The sequence below is a fragment of the Curcuma longa genome, chromosome 19 (genome assembly GCF_044706935.1).
Source record: "Curcuma longa cultivar G26 ecotype Majalengka, Jawa Barat chromosome 19, ITB_CL_G26_1.1, whole genome shotgun sequence".
In the NCBI taxonomy this organism is placed as follows: Eukaryota; Viridiplantae; Streptophyta; class Magnoliopsida; order Zingiberales; family Zingiberaceae; genus Curcuma; species Curcuma longa.
The window spans coordinates 7,650,819-7,668,339 of NC_133879.1; the positions used below are offsets into that span (position 1 = coordinate 7,650,819).

Genomic DNA, 17,521 nt, shown 5'->3' on the forward strand with positions numbered 1-17,521 from the left:
AGTTCCCTATGGACAATCTCCTCCTTACATAAACCGCCTAGACTACTATAACAGTTTAGAAATAAAATCAATAGGTTTTACTTTAATAATTTTGTTGAGTTCGACGTGTGATTTATCCAATTAATCAAATTTCACCATCATTTATCCGATTTGATTTCCAATTTATTTTCTTACGTATACTTTTAATTTATTAGTAATGAGCGGTGTTGGAAAACATTTGATTTTTAGAAAATATATCAAACTAAAACAAATGAAAAAACTAACAAATTTTTTACGAGCCAAAACATTATGTTAATTCCATAATTAATACTAAACTTAATTGAGCTCGCTGACGCTAATTGCAGCTGGATTTGGCGGCCAAGTCAACATCGTTAATTAATCCATGATTTAAGTCCTGATTAAGTTCGTTTAGCATCATAAATAAATTATATATATCCTACTATTTCGCTCAGCACCAACTAATTCTGTTTAATCTGTTTAGTATCTTGCGAATTTTTCTGTTTGCTCCTACTCTATTTAAACGCCTTCCTCCCTTCAACTTCCGCTCCAACTCCGATCCAAACCAACATCTCTTCTCCAATCCTTCCCTTCAATTTCCACTCCAACTCCAAATCAACAACGTAACTCTTCTCCTTCCACTTTCGTATTTCCCACATCGTCAATATAATCTCATGGTTGCTGTAGTTGTCAACAACAATATGCTAATTTCCTCTTCCGCCGCCAGCAGATTCGAGGTTCGCTCCGTGTGGGCTCATAACCTCGACCAGGAGTTCGCCCTTATCCGCTCCGTCCTCCCGTTCCACCCCTTTGTCGCATTGGACACCGAGTACCCTGGTATCGTCGTCACTTCCAAAGATCCCTACTGCACCCTCAACCTCCCCCAGCGCTACGACTTGATCCGCGCCAATGTCGAGGCCCTCCGCATCATCCAGGTTGGTCTCACCCTCTCTGACGCTGCCGGCAACCTCCCATATACCCTCTACAGCGATGGCGCTTATGTGCGTTACGTGTGGGAATTTAATTTCCGAGACTTCGACATCAACCGCGACCGTTTGCCCCTTCCTCCGTCAAGCTGCTTAAGGCTAATGGTATCGACTTCCAAAAGAATCAAGTATGGGGCATCGACTCTTGTAGATTCGCCGCACACTTGGCGACCTCCGGCTTGCTTTCCTTTGGCCACTTTTCTCCCGTCTGTTGGGTTACCTTCCAAGGTGCCTACGACTTCGCATTCCTAGTGAAGATGCTGACATGTGACTGCAAGTTGCCAAAGGCCGTCGATGAGTTCTTGGATCTTGTTCGATTCTTCTTCTTCGGCAAGAAGGTGTTTGATGTGAAACACCTTAGCAAGCATTGCCGTGGACTTTATGGTGGATTGGAGCGGATGGCCTCTGTCGTCCAAGTTGAGCGAGCAGTGGGCTCTCGACATCAGTCTGGCTCGGATAGCTTATTAACATGGCAAGTGTTCTACCAAATCGCTTCTCGTATAAATCCAGTGCTCATCGACCGTCCAGAAAACATGGGAGCACTCTTTGGCCTCGAACTACAATAGTATAGTAATCCATCAAGTGGTGTTTTTTTCTTTTCTTTTTTTTTTATACAGATGAGAAATCTAGTATATTTTGTTAACAACTAGCTAGTGTGTTCTGGATCATACTTGATCGGTTCAAATTCTGAACGATATTATACACTCAAATACATGCATGTTACACCCGCAAGATTGATCTTTTGGGATTAAGGCTTGTAATTAATGTGCATAGCTATGGCTAGAGATGACATTGATGTTGGAATTGTGAATGATCAAGACTACTTCATTTAAAAATTGATGCTAAATATAATTAATTAATAGGTACTTTTGAAAAAATTGTAATCAAGACTTAGAGTACAAAGAGCTCAAAATATTTGGCTTTATTTAATTGGTTGAAGAATAGAAATGACTTATTAACTTTTTTTCATTGGCTACATGGGTTTGATTTGGTTAGTCTTTGATTGTATGGGAACCATTTTCTTGATTTTTTTTAAAAAAAACTGATTTATGCTTGTTCCGGTTGAGAACTGCTCCTGGACACGTCACCAGGCCTAGCTCGCCGTGGGGTGGAACCAATGGAGAAGAAGAGCAGCGGGAGGGAGGAGACAAAGAAACTTGGAGGCCCCGGATCTGCAAGCACAGTAAACGTCGATAGGAAGGCCGGGTGTTGCCCCGGCGCGACCACTCCGACGCTCAAGTTAGGGGCAGTGGAGAAAGGAGGAAGATAAACAGTAGAGAATAGGGAAGAGCGTAGAAAGTTATGAGTGAGAACGAGAGAGATACCTGTGGAGTGGAGTGATCTGTTTATAGAGGGATGATCGGATGTACCTGTCACGTCATCATTTAAGAAAGGTCTCCTCATGATTAATGAGATGGCAGGAATAATCGATTTCACTGTCCCATCGCTAACAAAGCCATCTCCAGTCACTGTCTGGCTGTTTAGCGGAGCCAACCGCAGGGATATGGTATTAATTATAAGGGGCGTGAGATTGTCAGAGAGTCATGATGAGATGAACCAGGGCACATTGGGGAATGCAGTCAGACTGGGCCAGTGCTACGAGTGCGGATAATCGTGGGGCATCGGCCGCATAAGAGGACTCGCTCAGCCCCCTGCCGGATGGATGGACCCGGAGGGGCTCCTGCCGGATAGGAGGATCCGGCGGGGCTTCTGCTGGATGGAAGGATCCAGAGGGGCTCCTGCCGGATAGGAGGATCCGGAGGGGCTCTTGCCGGCTAGGAGGATCCGGCGGGGCTTCTGCCGGATGGAAGGATCCGGAGGGGCTCCTGCCGGATAGGAGGATCCGGAGGGACTCCTGCCGACTAGGAGGTTCCGGTGGGGCTCCTGCCGGATGGAAGGATCTGGAGGGGCTCCTGCCGGATAGGAGGATCCGGAGGAGCTCCTGCCGGATAGGAGGATCCGGCAGGGCTCCTACCGGATGGAGGACCCGGAGGGGCTCCTGCCGGATAGGAAGATCCGGCGAGGCTCCTGCCGGATGTATGGACCCGGTCAACGGGTTGGACCATCTATGGAGAGACCAATTTAAGACACAGGTCAAGTCAGGGCTAGACCCTTGGTTTATCCCCGGAACATAAAGCCTCCCCACTAGTCTAGTCGAAGGGAGCGTGGAGCGTACTGACTAGACCACACCAGACTTGGGTCTTAGTTGGGCCCGGGGCTTGACCTAGCAATCAAAAGAGAGAGAGAAACAGGTGTGACCGGGTTAACATGCAGCCCCTAAGTGGTATAATCGCCTGCAACACGTGTTCGTGCGGGGTTGGTATCCTTGATGGGAAGAAAGGCGGTTTGACCATGCGCAGCATGGGTGGGCGTCTTGTCCGAGGCAGACATTCATGAGTAATTATGACCCTTGGAGCTGGCAAATCCTCCTTGAAGAGTGTGCAGACATCGCTTAGTCTTCTTCTCGGGGCGCGCATTGATTTTAGTATATGACCCTTCAAATCCGTGGGTTGGGGACTATAAGTAGCGGTGCTGGCTTGTGTTTTTGTTGTCATTCTCAGGCAACAATCCTGCAAGAGACGCACCACAATCGGGACAACGGCGATGGACATCGACGGCGAAGGATCCGAAACGGGTTCTACTACGCACCCCAACCTTTCAAATGAGATGGAGACACGGGTGCAGGTGTCTCTTTATCGGGCCCGTGTAGCAGAGGAGAGATTGAAGCGTGTTGAGGAGGAGTTGATACAGGCTAAGCTGGAGATCCAGAGGCTTCAGGAGATCATCAAGGTAAGGGCCCAACAGGGCAGCGTCATAGCGAGCCATATAGAGGGATCCACGTCCGCGGCTCTGAGCCTACTGGAGAAGATACAGGAGGAGATGGAGTTTATGCAAACTTCGATTAGGAGGATGCCCGCCTGCCCTTCTTCAGAAGAATAGTTTATGTTGTACTACTGATGTAATAACTAGTTCATGATAATAAGAACCATGTTTATCCTAACGTATTATGTATTTTCTAATATATGAAAGATAGCAGAGGGCAGCGCGGGGTGGGCTGACGTAATCGAGTCTAGCCTGAACTTAATCTGTAGACTCTTATGAATTACTCGAAGGAAATAAGGAAACGATTAAGCCGTTATACAGTGAGGAGAGAGGGGCTAATCGCTGAGAGATACGTGTAACCCTGTGACGGTTCGCGTTTAATGAAAGAACTGGTGGCGTGCGTGCTAGTAAAGGGGCGCTGTTTTTTCCGAGACAGGCAATTAAAGAGGCGCGCCGTTTATCCGCCTTTTCGTATCGTGGATCTGACGTCGACAGATCTGTTTGAAGAAACGCATCGATCCGGCGTCTCTCAGTGAATCCCGCCTTTTCCAGATCGTGGATCGGACGGCTATGAAGAGTTAGGGTTCCCATATAACTGGTGGGGGCTCGCCAAAGGGTTATTCCGCTATCTTTCTCTTTGCTCCTCCTTCCGTCGCCGGCACTCCCGCCTTGCACTCCTGCTGCGTTTCATTTGTCCTCCTGCGATCTTTCCGGCGTAAGCTTCTCTCCCCTTTCCTGATTCGCATTCTCGGTCTATTCTCCTTTCGCTGTTATCTTTGCAAACATGTCAGAGTCACATAAAGCTTGGTATGAGTCTATGGTTTCTGTTTTTGATAACGAGACTAGGTCAACGATAAGGGATCAATTCGGGATTCCTCGCCAATATAAAATTAAGGTGCCTAAGAGCCATCATCGTCCCCACCTTCCTCCTCCCGGTTACCAGACCTTCTTCCTTGATCAACTGGAAGGAGGTCTGCGGTTCCCTATACCCGACTTCTTTATTAGGGTGGCTGCGTATTTTGGTATCCCAGTTAACCAATTTGCTCCCAACACCTTTCGATTCTTAGCTTGTACCTGTATAATCTTTTATGTTTATGATATTCCCCTACATCCGACTGTCCTCCATCACTTTTTCTATCCCAAGAAGGGAGAAGAGGGAGTCTTTTACCTAAACGCTCGTCCCCGTATCAAATTTCTAGCCGAGTTCCCGTCATCCGTTAAGTTTTGGAAGACAAAGTTCTTCTTCGTTCGTCCCCCAAGCCCCCTTCGTGTGGCTGATTGGCAGGATGATATGCCGTCTCCTCCTCAGCTAGGTAACTACAAGTCGAATGCGGCCTACCAATCTGCCTTCAAGGTGATAGATGGTTTGTCGTTTCATACGGACCGGCTGCTTGGTGAAGAGGGTTTGCTATTTCGAGCGGGCCTAAGCCCTGTTGCTGCGGAGCTGTCCCAGCCACTCGGTAAACAGAATTTTCTTTCCTTAGCTCATCGATTTCTAATTTTATACATTTCTCTGCCTGTTTGCAGAGGATCTTTTGATGGCGGCTTCATTGAACAAGTTCATCAAATGGGACCGGGCTTCTTTCAAGAAATTGACAACACCCACTCCGTCTGAAGGGAGTCCGGCACTAGCCGCCTCAGCTGGCAGTCAAGTGGCACTACAAGAAAAAAAGGATTTCCCGGCGGTTTAAAATTCGTTTAGCGGCAGTTTGGAACCGCCGCAAAATCATTTCCCGGCGGTTTACCAAACCGCCGCTGATACCGGTGTCGTTAAACCATTTAGCGGCGGTTTTAGAGAACCGCTGGAATAACCGCCACTAAAATAGATTTCCCGGCGGTTGTTTTTGCGGCGGTTCGAAATATTTCCCGGCGGTTGTTTTTGCGGCGGTTCGAAATATTTCCTAGCGGTTTGCTAAAACTGCCGCGAAATGGTTTCCCGGCGGTTTACTAAAACTGCCGCGAAATGGTTTCCCGGCGGTTTGCTAAAACTGCCGCAAAATAATTTCCCGGCAGTTTAAGCTTTGAGTGTGCAATTACAGATTTTTCAGCCCGCGATAGTTTTTATAAATAAATACAAAAATTAAACCAAAAATTGTAATAAATAGAAAAATTTACTTGCATTAATTTCTTACAAAACTAGTAAACAAATATCAATCATTACACATGGATATCAAAGTTGTCAGATGTCAAACACAATGAATTTAGGTTAAAAAAAACTGAAACTTTGTTTGGTTACAAAAAAACTAAGAAATCTCTCTAGCTTTCTCAAATGTCAAATCCTAGAAATAGATCCCTCTCTTTTCCTTCAACCAGGTTGCAAATTCATTGTTTTTTGAAAAGTAGTCATCTGGAGCGCTCTTCAAACATGTAAAGTAGGCATGTCTGCACAAGTACAAAAAAAAAATTAGAAAAGACAAACTAAATCTTGTCACTCATGCTAGATTCAATACTACACAAAATTATGTACATAAAAAAAAGGCAGAATGCTTAACAGACAACACAAAGCTGGCCTAAAGTTTGATTCAATATTTCACTTAGACAAACTATAACCTAAAGAACAAAACACCAGCAAATACGGAACCATTGCAAATAAGGAACCAAAGTGATACACACAACAAATCTAGAATAAAGGAAAATACAAAGAAGTGGATTATAACACCAAACATATACATTAACCAAATCATTTAGATGTACTTGATCAAATTTAACTAAGAAGTTGCAAGATAGATTAGTTCTAGAAAGAGCAAATATGGCCAGTGCTCTATTTTAAACCAATAAATTGTCATTATGGACTAAAGAACATTATTGCATAAGTAGAGTGTTAATCATGAAAATATTGTCTATTTCTAATGTGAAAAAGAGAAACCTTTACGGATTCAAAGCTAGCTTTTTGAGTTGAATCATGTCATGTCATTGATGTGGATGTATTAGTAGTTAAAAGCAATATACCATGAAGCAGCTGCTGGTAAAGCATTGAATTTTCCAAGACTACTATTGGGAGGAGAACCTTTGACCTGGCAAGGAGCATTATGTATGAATACCTAGTTTGAAAAATAATGAGATAGAAAAACAAAAGGCATAAGGTGGATTTGGTCTCTTAGAAGATAGCAGTTCTTGTCTAAACAAGTGCATCTACTACTGAAGACTATCTGCTTACATTACAGGAACCTTTGACTGGAAGCTTGTCTGAGCCTGCTCCATTAATGCTGACGTCATCTACTGGAGGAGGCAACAAATTTCCAGACCGTCGCTGTGAATTGTTTAAAGTAGTTTGCGGAACCCTACCCCTGCAATGGCATAAGTTAAACTAGTTCATGGATTATTAAGTACAGTAATAGGAAAAAAAAAGTTTATAAACAGCCACTAGAGTGCGAGTGAAACAAAAAAAAGTATGCTCAAAATGAAAAAACAAAGGAAGTAGTTGGCTTGCCTCTAATTTATGTAAAGGACCCATGGTAAAACACAAGTAGATGCTCATTTATACAATTGAATATTTTCAGTGTATTCTTAGTATGGCCCTCAATAATCAATAGGCACTCAAGTATGAGTTAACAGGTTGATACAATAATGTAGGTACTCAAGTATGACTTGACAGGTTGATACAATAATATAGTGTAAATAAATGTATTCTTAGAGTTAGCAGGCAGCAATAACTAATAGCCAATGCAAAGAGTGCCAAATTACCTTGATATAGAATTGATGTAGAATTAACACATGAAATGTACCTAATCAGTCTTTAACATCTCATAAGCCATATGATACTAGAAAAAACACTGATATCCTACATTTCCTCCTCGACTACCCTAATTGTGAATACTGACCATTAAAAACTAAGGATGATGCATACAAAAGTTTGTTTGAAGGTAAAATAGCAGGCACACAGGAGAATTGAACTAGGTGGCATATCATTGAAAGGTTGACAATCATTCTATATTTCGAATTTTACCTCAAAACACTATATCTAGATATTAGTTAGTGTATACAAGGACTAATAGGTACGATTAAAGGCAGACTAGCTATTGAGGACCATTGTCAAATCAAACGGTAAATCAATGGCTAGCACATATAGGCACATACAACTCTGTTTATCACTTTACAGTCTTGCTCATGCATCTAAACCAGGATATGTACTGGATCTGAATCCCTGAGGATGACAATCTACTACCTTATAACCCCTTTCATACAATGTGTGGTCACAATAGACAGATTATTAAATTCACATGGTTAAACCAAGTGATCCACCAAGTTGCTTATGGCTCAATGATGATCTACCAATATAACCTGTAGAAATTTGATACAAAAATTCAAGATATAAGAAAGAGAATAGAACTTAACAGGATTCTTCACTTGAAGATCGGAAGATAATTGAAATTAAGACCAGAACAGACAGGCTGATGCTGAACAGAATTAACTAATTCATGCTAATTCCAAAAACCAGAAGCCGATTAAGAAATGAAGGCAAAAAAAAAAAAAAAGAGGTTAGAATGAAAGCAGTTGCAAAGATAACTAATTGCTTAACCTGTTTGATATATAAAGTAATTAGGGCTGCAATGAAAAATGAAGGCAATGAAAAAGTTCCTGTCGTGTAACCTTGTGGTCACAGGTTCAGGTTTGAGTTGCGGAATCAGCCTCTTACAATCAGGATAAGGTTGTATAAAATAGACCTAACATGGTCCGACCCTTCTCCAAGACCCTGAATTGATGAGAGCTTCATACACCAAACCACCCTTTTTGTAATGACTCCATACATCAACTACTACACATCCTATCAATTGAGTGATTAATGATGCATGTTGTAGTAAGATACACATTCAATAAACACAAGGGTTCGATCACAACACACAATTGCATCTTTATACTGAGAGGTAAAGATTTTAAAGTTCATGCAAACTTTGAGGGAGAAATACCTAGTATATGCTGAAATTGTCTCATCTTTTGTAAAGCTGTCCTCCTGGCTCCCTATGTCATGTAAATACAGACAATCGGGATTGCTGCAGGTCTGAATCAAAAACAAACTCAGCTTATAAAATCCTGCAAATAGACGAGCAGATAAATACGTAACCTGTGAGAGGACAAGAGGAGATGCTACATACCAAGTTCCTCAACCATGCACGGCAATATTTTGTGGTACCAAAGCATGCTCTAAGAAAATCAAGTAAATAGAATAAGAATTCCAAGCAATAATTTCAAGAAATCAGAGGTCAGGTTATGTGCTTACCTCAAGGGTTTACCTTCTAAAACATAATTGTGCGCTGCTTGTATGCATCGCACTGCTTCTTCCTCTTTGGCATATGTGATATACCTACACATTAACCATTACATGAAAGTGTTAAAGTACTTCGCACTGGAGAGAGGATGAAAAATACATGCTTGAAACAATATCAAGACACAACTTAGCTTATCTGAATGAAAGAACAGTGAACTTCTTTGATATCATTTGGATGTCCATTAAGAATTATACAAAATTGGGACGTATTAACTATATCTAAAAATGATTAGAAAAATCTTAGTTGACAGTGAAGTGAAAAAGAATGATAACAACAGTCCACAACTATAGCAACAAAGACTCGACGACGAAGTCTCTGCACGGGCTGGGTGGAAGGCTCGGCGGCAAGCAATCGCAGGAACCCGGAGAGGAAGTTTAGGGTTCGTGCGAGAGGGAGCCGCGGCGTCCGAAGAGGAAGTCTCGGCGGCGAAGTCTCTGCACGGACTGGGTGGAAGGCACGGCGGCAAGAAATCGCAGGACGCCGGAGAGGAAGTTTAGGGTTCGGGCGAGAGGGACCTGCGGCGTCCGGAGAGGAAGTCTCGGCGGCGAAATCTCTGCACGAACTGAGTGGAAGGTTCGGCGGCGCAGGAAGTAGGGTTCGGGGCGACAGGGAGACGCGGCGTGAAGTTTAGGGTTGGGGAGAGTTGAACCGCGGCGTGTTCGGGCGAGAGGGAGCGATTTAACGGGTCGGTAGGGTTAGAAAATAACGGCGGTTATTGTAAACCGCCGGAGAAAATAAAATATAGCGGCGGTTAAATTGTAAACCGCCGTGAATAACATTTTAAACTGCCGCAAATCATTAAACCGTCGCAAATCAAATTTAAACCGCCGCTAAAAATTTATTTTTGCGGCGGTTAATTCAAACCGTCGGGAAAAAAGACAATAGCGGCGGTTTTAAAAACCGTCGGTAAATAACTGCCGCAAAACTGTGATTTTTTAGTAGTGTGGCAGCAGCCGGGTCCGAGACGAGGTCTCAGCCGGCCATGGAAAAGAGGCCGCTACCAGAAGGGGCTAAGGAGAAGGAGCCTCTGCCCAAGAAACCTCGATCTGACAAATCTGGTGGGAAGGCTCTTCCGGCCTCGAAGTCCCGTACTCAAGAAACACCGGGAAAAGAGTTTCCTGCCGCCAAAGCGCTGACAATCAATGAGCCAGATCCTGAGCAAGCATCCCGACCGCGCCCTATTACTTTCGATCCACGGAAGTTGAAACAAAAGGCTAGGCCGGAACCGGCGGCTAAAATCAAACCGAAGAAGAAAAAATCAAGTCCCGCAAGGGCCCCACCGTCCACTCCCGGAACCGGATCAAGTCGTCAGGCAGAGCGCCCAACAGGAGGAGAAGACGACCCAGCAGGAGCGGAGCCGGGTGTGCCATTAGGGCAACTGTCCGCTGGTCGTGAGGAGGAATCGGCGCCCTCGTTACCTCTTGGTTTAGAGATGGAGCCGGTAATTGATGCAGGAGGCGAACCAATCATCCTTCCACCGGCTCCGGCTATCGTGCCTATCCTTGATCCCATTCTGGAGGAGGCGGTGGACATAATAGAGGTGACGGCTCCGACAACTGCAGTGCCAGAGCAGTCGTCCGATGATCTTCCTCCGCCATCAGCAGGGCCGTCTGCTGGACTGGCTGCGGAGTTGGTGGCTATATTGCCGGCAGCTTCATATGCAGAGCCGGAGGTCGACGCGGGGGACGATCTTCTTCCCTCTCTCAATCCTTGACCCGGGCACTTCCCACTACTTCAGCTTCAGATGCCGGGGAGGTTGAGGTGAGGGAAGTTACCGTGCAGCCGAGCCAGTTGCCGCAATCGATGTCCGAAGGACTCCTTTCCCCGCCATCGGAGGTGCCGGCAGATTTGTTGGTGAAAGTGCCAGCAGTGCCCTCTGTCGCGCCGATGGTGGAAGCTGCGAGAACGCTTTCAGTTGAACCAAGGAAGGCGCCAGAGGAGGCGGCAGAGGTGGCGGAGCACCCTCTCACTGCAAGGCTGACTTCTCAGCCTACTCCTGAGGTTCCAGCAGAAGGGCTGGGCATGGCAAGCAGGACGGTTGCTCCCGGGGGATGTCCATCCTTTGAGGCAAGGTCCTTCCAGCTTCCCCCCTCTCGTTTTCCTTAGGGTGCCGCGGGGATATTCCCAGAAGGAGTCTTTCCTTCTCAGCAGGCTTATTTGCCCGGAGCCCCGTCAGACACACCTTTCACATCTTCAGAGGTCAACAAGATGATGGAAGTGGTAAGGTCCATCTGGGACCATACCCACTATGCTCCTTTGCTACTGTCGGACGTGACCAGTCGCGGCATCTATGCGACCATCCGGGTAACTCCCGCTTTTATCTTTGTTAATCGCGTTCGATGGTATCGACTAACGGCGACTGGGAATGCAGGCCTTAGGTGAACTTCTGGAAGCGCACAACCGACTGCCCCAGGTATGCCTTCAATTTCGAGCCTTGGAGGAGCAAGTGGCAGAGCTGCGGGGTCGAGAGGTGTTACAGATGAGTGAGCTGCAAGCTCGGGAAACAGCAGAGACTATTAAGGCTTTGGAGAAGCAGGTAGCAGAGCTACAAAGCCGGGAGACGTTTCAGACGCGTGAGCGACAGGCTCGGGAAGCAGCCAGGGTCCTTGAGCTTCAAGAGGCTCAAAGCGAGGCTGCGAGACAGCAACATGAAGCCAGCCTCGCTTTAGCCCGGCAGCAGACGGCTGAAGACAGAGCAGAGAATCTAGAAGCCGAATTGCGGGAAGCTTTGAATCAAGCGCAAGATCTTAAGGAGGATCTTCAGCGGAAGGAGGAGCAGCTCTCCAAGGTATTGGCACAACTCAAGGATCGAGAAGATGAGCTTTACTACTTGGAGGAGCAGCTCAACAACCGGGATGCTGACTTGGACTTTGTCTCGGACGAGTCCAAAAGACGACAAGAGCAAATTAAAAAGCTGGAGGCCGAAGCCGAAGGCCTGAAGCAGCGAATTGCTGAACTGACGGATGCAGCCAGGGTAGTGGAAGGGGTGTCGGCCGATGCCCGGGGTGAGTTGGCTGCTTATAAGCTGAGTGAGGAAGACCGGCTTGAGGCGGCCAAGGAAGCCTGGCTAAAGTCTACGGAGTTCACTGATCAGTTCTTGGAGCGGACAGCCAGCATGCTTCAGTCCGGCTTCGAGGGAGCGTTGCGGCAACTACAAGCAGCAGGGGTGGACCTTCCGGATGAAGTGATAGACAAATTGGATTCTCAGGAAGTCTGGAAGGCATTGCCGGCTGCTGCTCGGACGGCCTCAGCGGTTATTAAGGAGCCTCCGGCCGGTAAAGGAAAAGGAAAAAGGAAGAAATGAATGTAATGGGTTCCAACTTTTTGTATTGTTTTGGTAGCAATGAAAGACTTTGTAGGTTTTCCTTGATTTGCCGTTTGTCTTAGGTGTGTTCAACCAAGTGACGTAAGTCGATAGACAACTCCGTGTCCCTCTACGAAGTTTGCTTGAGGGCCGCTGAATTTGGTGATGTGGGGGTGACGGTGACCTCCGGCAGGGTAATTCGGGCTTGCGAATGATATGAGGGATAAAGGGTCTGAGCTGGCGGATGATTACTAGACGAAACTTATCCGGATATGCGGATGATTCGTAGGTGGGGGGCGTCAGGTCTGGTGGGCGAGACGTCGTGTCCATACAAGTGGACGAATCGCGGTGTCCGTGTTTGCGGACGATACGTATGCATACAGTGTTCATGTCGGTGGAGGGCGCGTAGATGGGAGCTGTCCGAGCTCGCGGACGAATTGGATGCTTACTTGTGTCGGTGACTACCTCGTGTTTATCTCAGTGTTGACGCTGACGGACGTTCCTCTGTGTTTTGCTATTGGAGTAGGTCCAGGACCTAGTGTAGAGTCGGTGGAGTAGGTCCGAGACCTAATTAAGTCGGAGGGGTAGGTACGAGACCTACCTTGCCTTGATCATGGCTGGGAGAGCGCGGGAGAGATTGGGCTCTGAAAAGGGCAATTGCTGATGGAGTAGGTCCGAGACCTGAATTGAGCTCAACCCTGCCTATGTCCAAGCCGCCGGGAGGTTGAACCCTGAAAAGGGCAATTGCTGATGGCGCAGGTCCGAGACCTGAATTGAGCTCAACCTTGGCTATGTCCAAGCCGCCGGGAGGTTGAACCCTGAAAAGGGCAATTGCTGATGGCGCAGGTCCGAGACCTGAATTGAGCTCAACCTTGGCTATGTCCAAGCCGCAGGGAGGTTGAACCCTGAAAAGGGCAATTGCTGATGGCGTAGGTCCGAGACCTGAATTGAGCTCAACCTTGGCTATGTCCAAGCCGAAGGGAGGTTGAACCCTGAAAAGGGCAATTGCTGATGGCGCAGGTCCGAGACCTGAATTGAGCTCAACCTTGGCTATGTCCAAGCCGAAGGGAGGTTGAACCCTGAAAAGGGCATATAAGATCCATACATAAAATAATCATTACTTTGGAGGAAGTTATCATCTTAGGACAAGAGCAACAAGATTGGCATTTATTAACATGAAAAGTAACACCGTAGGAGATACAATTAAAACCTAAGATAACTACACTAGTCTTGTTTTTCGGATGGAGGCAAGCTATCTTAAACCTTCTGGGAATCCAAAAAACTTAAATCAACCCCTTTAGGTATGAGTCTAGATAAGCTGAAAACTAAGTCTGATAAATGTCAATTTATTAGATACCCTAAGGAAACAAAGGATTACCAATTCTATTCTGCCATGGAATGAAAGTATTTGTTTCAAGATATGTTGTATTCCTAGAGAAAGGGTTTCTCTTGTTGGAAAATAGTGAGAGTAGAGTTGAACTTAGTAAAGTTCAAGAGACTCAAATAGACATTATTGAGACACTTAGTCAAGAACCACAACCAATTACTCAGTGATGAGTCATCAACTGAACCTATAGAGACACAGCCTCATTGTAGATCGAGTAGAACATGCAATATTCTTGAGAGATATGGATTTTTTATAAGTGAATCTAATGACATGTTACTTATTGAGGATGAGGAACCTACTGATTGTGAAAAAATTCTGAAAAGTTCAGAAAGGGATAAATGATTAACAACTATGAAGTCAGAAATGGATTTCATGAAAATCAAGTTTGAAACTTGGTGGAATATCCATTTTTGATGAGGCAATCAAAGAGTTTGATTTCTCACACAAAATTCTGACGAATCCTTTGTGTATAAGAAGATTAGTGGGAGTGCAATCGTATTTCTGTATTATATGTTAATGATATTTTAATAATAGAAAATAATGTGTATGTTCTGCAGTGAGTTAAACTATGGGCTGGTTATAAAAGTACTATATTAAAGATATCAAGAGAAGCACTTAATATCTTCGGGATTAAGATCTATAGAGATAGATCGAAGAGGTAGCTTGGTTTTTCACATTCAACATATATAGACAAGATGCTAAAGCGGTTAAGCATGCTTGAATCCAGGAAAGGTTACATACCCATCAGGCCTAGGGTTTACCTTTCAAATTATATATGTCAACAGACAAAAGACGAGAGGTTTTACATGAGTAAGATTTATTATACTTCGGCGATAGGACCCCCATTAAGATGTATGTTATGATATATACGAGGCTTAATATATCATTTGCTCTGAGTGTTGCAAGCAGATATCAGTCAAATCTAGGAATAAATCATAAGACAGCTATCAAGACAATCCTTAAGTACTTGCGAAGAACTAAGGATATGTTCTTGTTATATGAAGATGGAGATATGGATACGCACGAGTATATTGATGTCAGCTACTAGACAGACAAGGATGATTCTAAGCCACAATCTAGATATATATTTACTTTAAATTATGGTACAATAAGTTGGAAGAGTTCTAAATAAGATACTATTGCAGTTTGTGAAACAACAAAAGAAATGGTTTGGATTAGAAAGTTCATCACTAAACTTCAATAGTTCCAACCATTGTTAAAGTATTACTTTCTTACTATGATAATAATAGAGCAATCATGTAGGGGATGAAACCTAAGTCTCACCATCAGTCCAAACATGTACTTCGTTATCAATTGATCAGAGAGATCATCAATAGAAGAGGGATACAAATTAAGAAGATTCCCATCGAAAGGAACCTTATGGATCTTTTGACGAAACTTCTACCTCAAGTAAGTTTAAGGAACACATAAAGGCACGTGATATTTAATATCATGGCGGTTGGCCTTAGACCAAGTGGAATCTATTATATTTGAGAGGTGTCGTAAGATAATCGCCTTATGGTAGTACTATTTATTGGATAAATAGTGATTTACTATTTATTGGATAAATAGTGATTCACTATTTGAGTATACATTTTCTATGTGTTTGATTGGATCTTAAACTCATTTGCTGAATGTTTGTAATGTGATTCATAGCATGAGAAAATTTATGATTAGATCACAACTATTGAGCATATTTACATGTACAATTATGAATGTATTAAAATTATCCTTAGTCGATGAATTGTTGAACACGGACATCATCGATTCTTATCGAAATTAACACGTTTTAAACTCCTTAGTTTACCAAGCAGCTGTTCTCACTAGTTGGAGATATTAAATGTTAAAGAGTTAAATGTGGATGCTAGTTACAGGTAACTAGTTCATTGGAGTGATCTGTTATGAGACTTCATATGGTTCTATGCATATAGAGATATATCAATGAAGATCTTAGTGTAGCTTAAGTGCAAGTTTTCTTTGACTTGTGGTATTCAAGTCATCTTGGTCATGGAGGTTTATACTTTGATATCTTAAACAAACATCTCTAAGGAGGTGTGGATCCGGGATAATTGGGTGTAAGTGGAAGTATTAGAAGGTGTTTAAATAACCCACAGAGGATTCACCGCTCCTTGAAAAAGGAGATATATACCCTGCAACCACTTGTTAGGATTATTATTGAAAATCTTTAGCCAAAGCATCACATGTCAAGAGTATGGTACTCTTGGACACATTTATGAATAACTTGAATCCATAGGACAGGAAAGCAAGCTTGGGCTAGGTGTGACGTAGTCAACCTAGTGGGGACTAATACATATAGATCATGTCCTAAACTACGTGGGTATAAGATGGTGAAAGGAATAAGGCACGATTCATTGAAGTTGTTGAACAATTTTTAGAAATAGTTTTGGAATCAATCGTTGAGTTTTCGATCAATTGGGTGTCATGATATACTACTAGGTGTCACTCATGATCATTTCGTAATTAATAGTTCATTGTAGACGACCAACATAGCCGGAAACCTATTGGATCACATGCATTACAAGTTTCTCCGAAGGACTTAAAATAAGTTTGAGAATTGAATTTTTAAATCAAGAGAAATATAGTCTGGTTGGATTGGACAAAGGGCAAAGATGACGGATTTCGTCTTATGAAGATGAAACAAACTAAATGATTTGGTTCTGATGGAAGATATTTTGACAAATCGGAAGTGATGATGAGCTTCATCTTATGAAGATGAAATGAACCAAATTGGTTTAGTTTTGATTGGAGATGGTTTGGTTATTGAACCAAATGATTTGGTTTTGAACCAAATTGAACTAACTTGGTTTGATTTTGAACCGAACATAAGTTAATCAACATATGAGTTTTGGGTATTGAGCTAAGGGATGGAGTTTTGGATTGGATCCAAATCTAATAAGATGTTATATAGGAAATAACATTGAAAGAGAAATGGACGATTGAAATTAAATCCTGAAGGTTAGGATTAATCTCATCCATTCATCTCTTAAAACACCATTAGCTACAGTAACATGAGGTGATAAAAAAATTAATTTTTGTTTTTCTACTCTCCCAAAGAAGCCGGCCGCATGAGCAACAAAACCCTAGCCCCCTCCTTCAAAAGTCGATCGCGATTTCCTTCCTGTGAGGGTGCGCTCACTGCCTCCTTTGGTGCATCTCTCAAGCAATGGTCGCCAATTACCGGAGTAGAGGGAAAATCAGGCCGCCCCTTCTACCTTTCCGTGTGAGAAGATAAGTCGTGCCACCCTCCCCTACGATCCTTCTCCTCCAGACATCATGATCTTCCTTTTGAAAAGATCATGATTTTCTTCTTCGTGGGGGTGCGCTGTAAGCCATGACAACGTCTTCTCAATCATGTCTTGTCCTAGCGAGATCGCAATTTTTCCCATCTGAAATCGTGATTTCTCTCGAACGGCTTCTTCCCTGATCGGCCTCCTCGTTCCAAGTGTCGGAGTTGTGACATAATAACTGGCTATTTGACCGGGTTAATTAGGATTTTATTGGGTTATTTTTGGTTATATTTCATGTTATAAAATGGATTTTTGGGTTGATATTGATGTTCGATGAATTTTTTGTGTTGATTCTAATTCTCATTAAATTATGAATATTTATTGATATTAATTTGAGTATTTGTACAAAATTAAATGGAAATAATAATCTTGAAGATGACCAAATTTGAAACTAAAAAAATGACTTCTTGTTAATCCAAGTTGTGTTCAAATTGGATTCAATGTGGCTT

The 17,521-nt window shown here is 43.7% G+C and overlaps 1 long non-coding RNA gene and 1 pseudogene across 1 annotated transcript; one reads left to right on the forward strand and one right to left on the reverse strand.

Moving 5' to 3' along the window:
- The first annotated feature begins 671 nt into the window (after positions 1–671).
- Positions 672–1,549, forward strand: LOC141812490 (putative CCR4-associated factor 1 homolog 11; annotated as a pseudogene).
- Positions 1,550–6,132: 4,583 nt separating this feature from the next.
- Positions 6,133–8,950, reverse strand: LOC141812428 (uncharacterized). Its single transcript, XR_012600304.1, has 5 exons — positions 8,900–8,950; positions 8,714–8,805; positions 6,964–7,093; positions 6,756–6,820; positions 6,133–6,188 (listed from the first exon to the last, which is right to left on the reverse strand). It is a non-coding gene; the product is annotated as an uncharacterized LOC141812428 (long non-coding RNA).
- Positions 8,951–17,521: the final 8,571 nt, after the last annotated feature.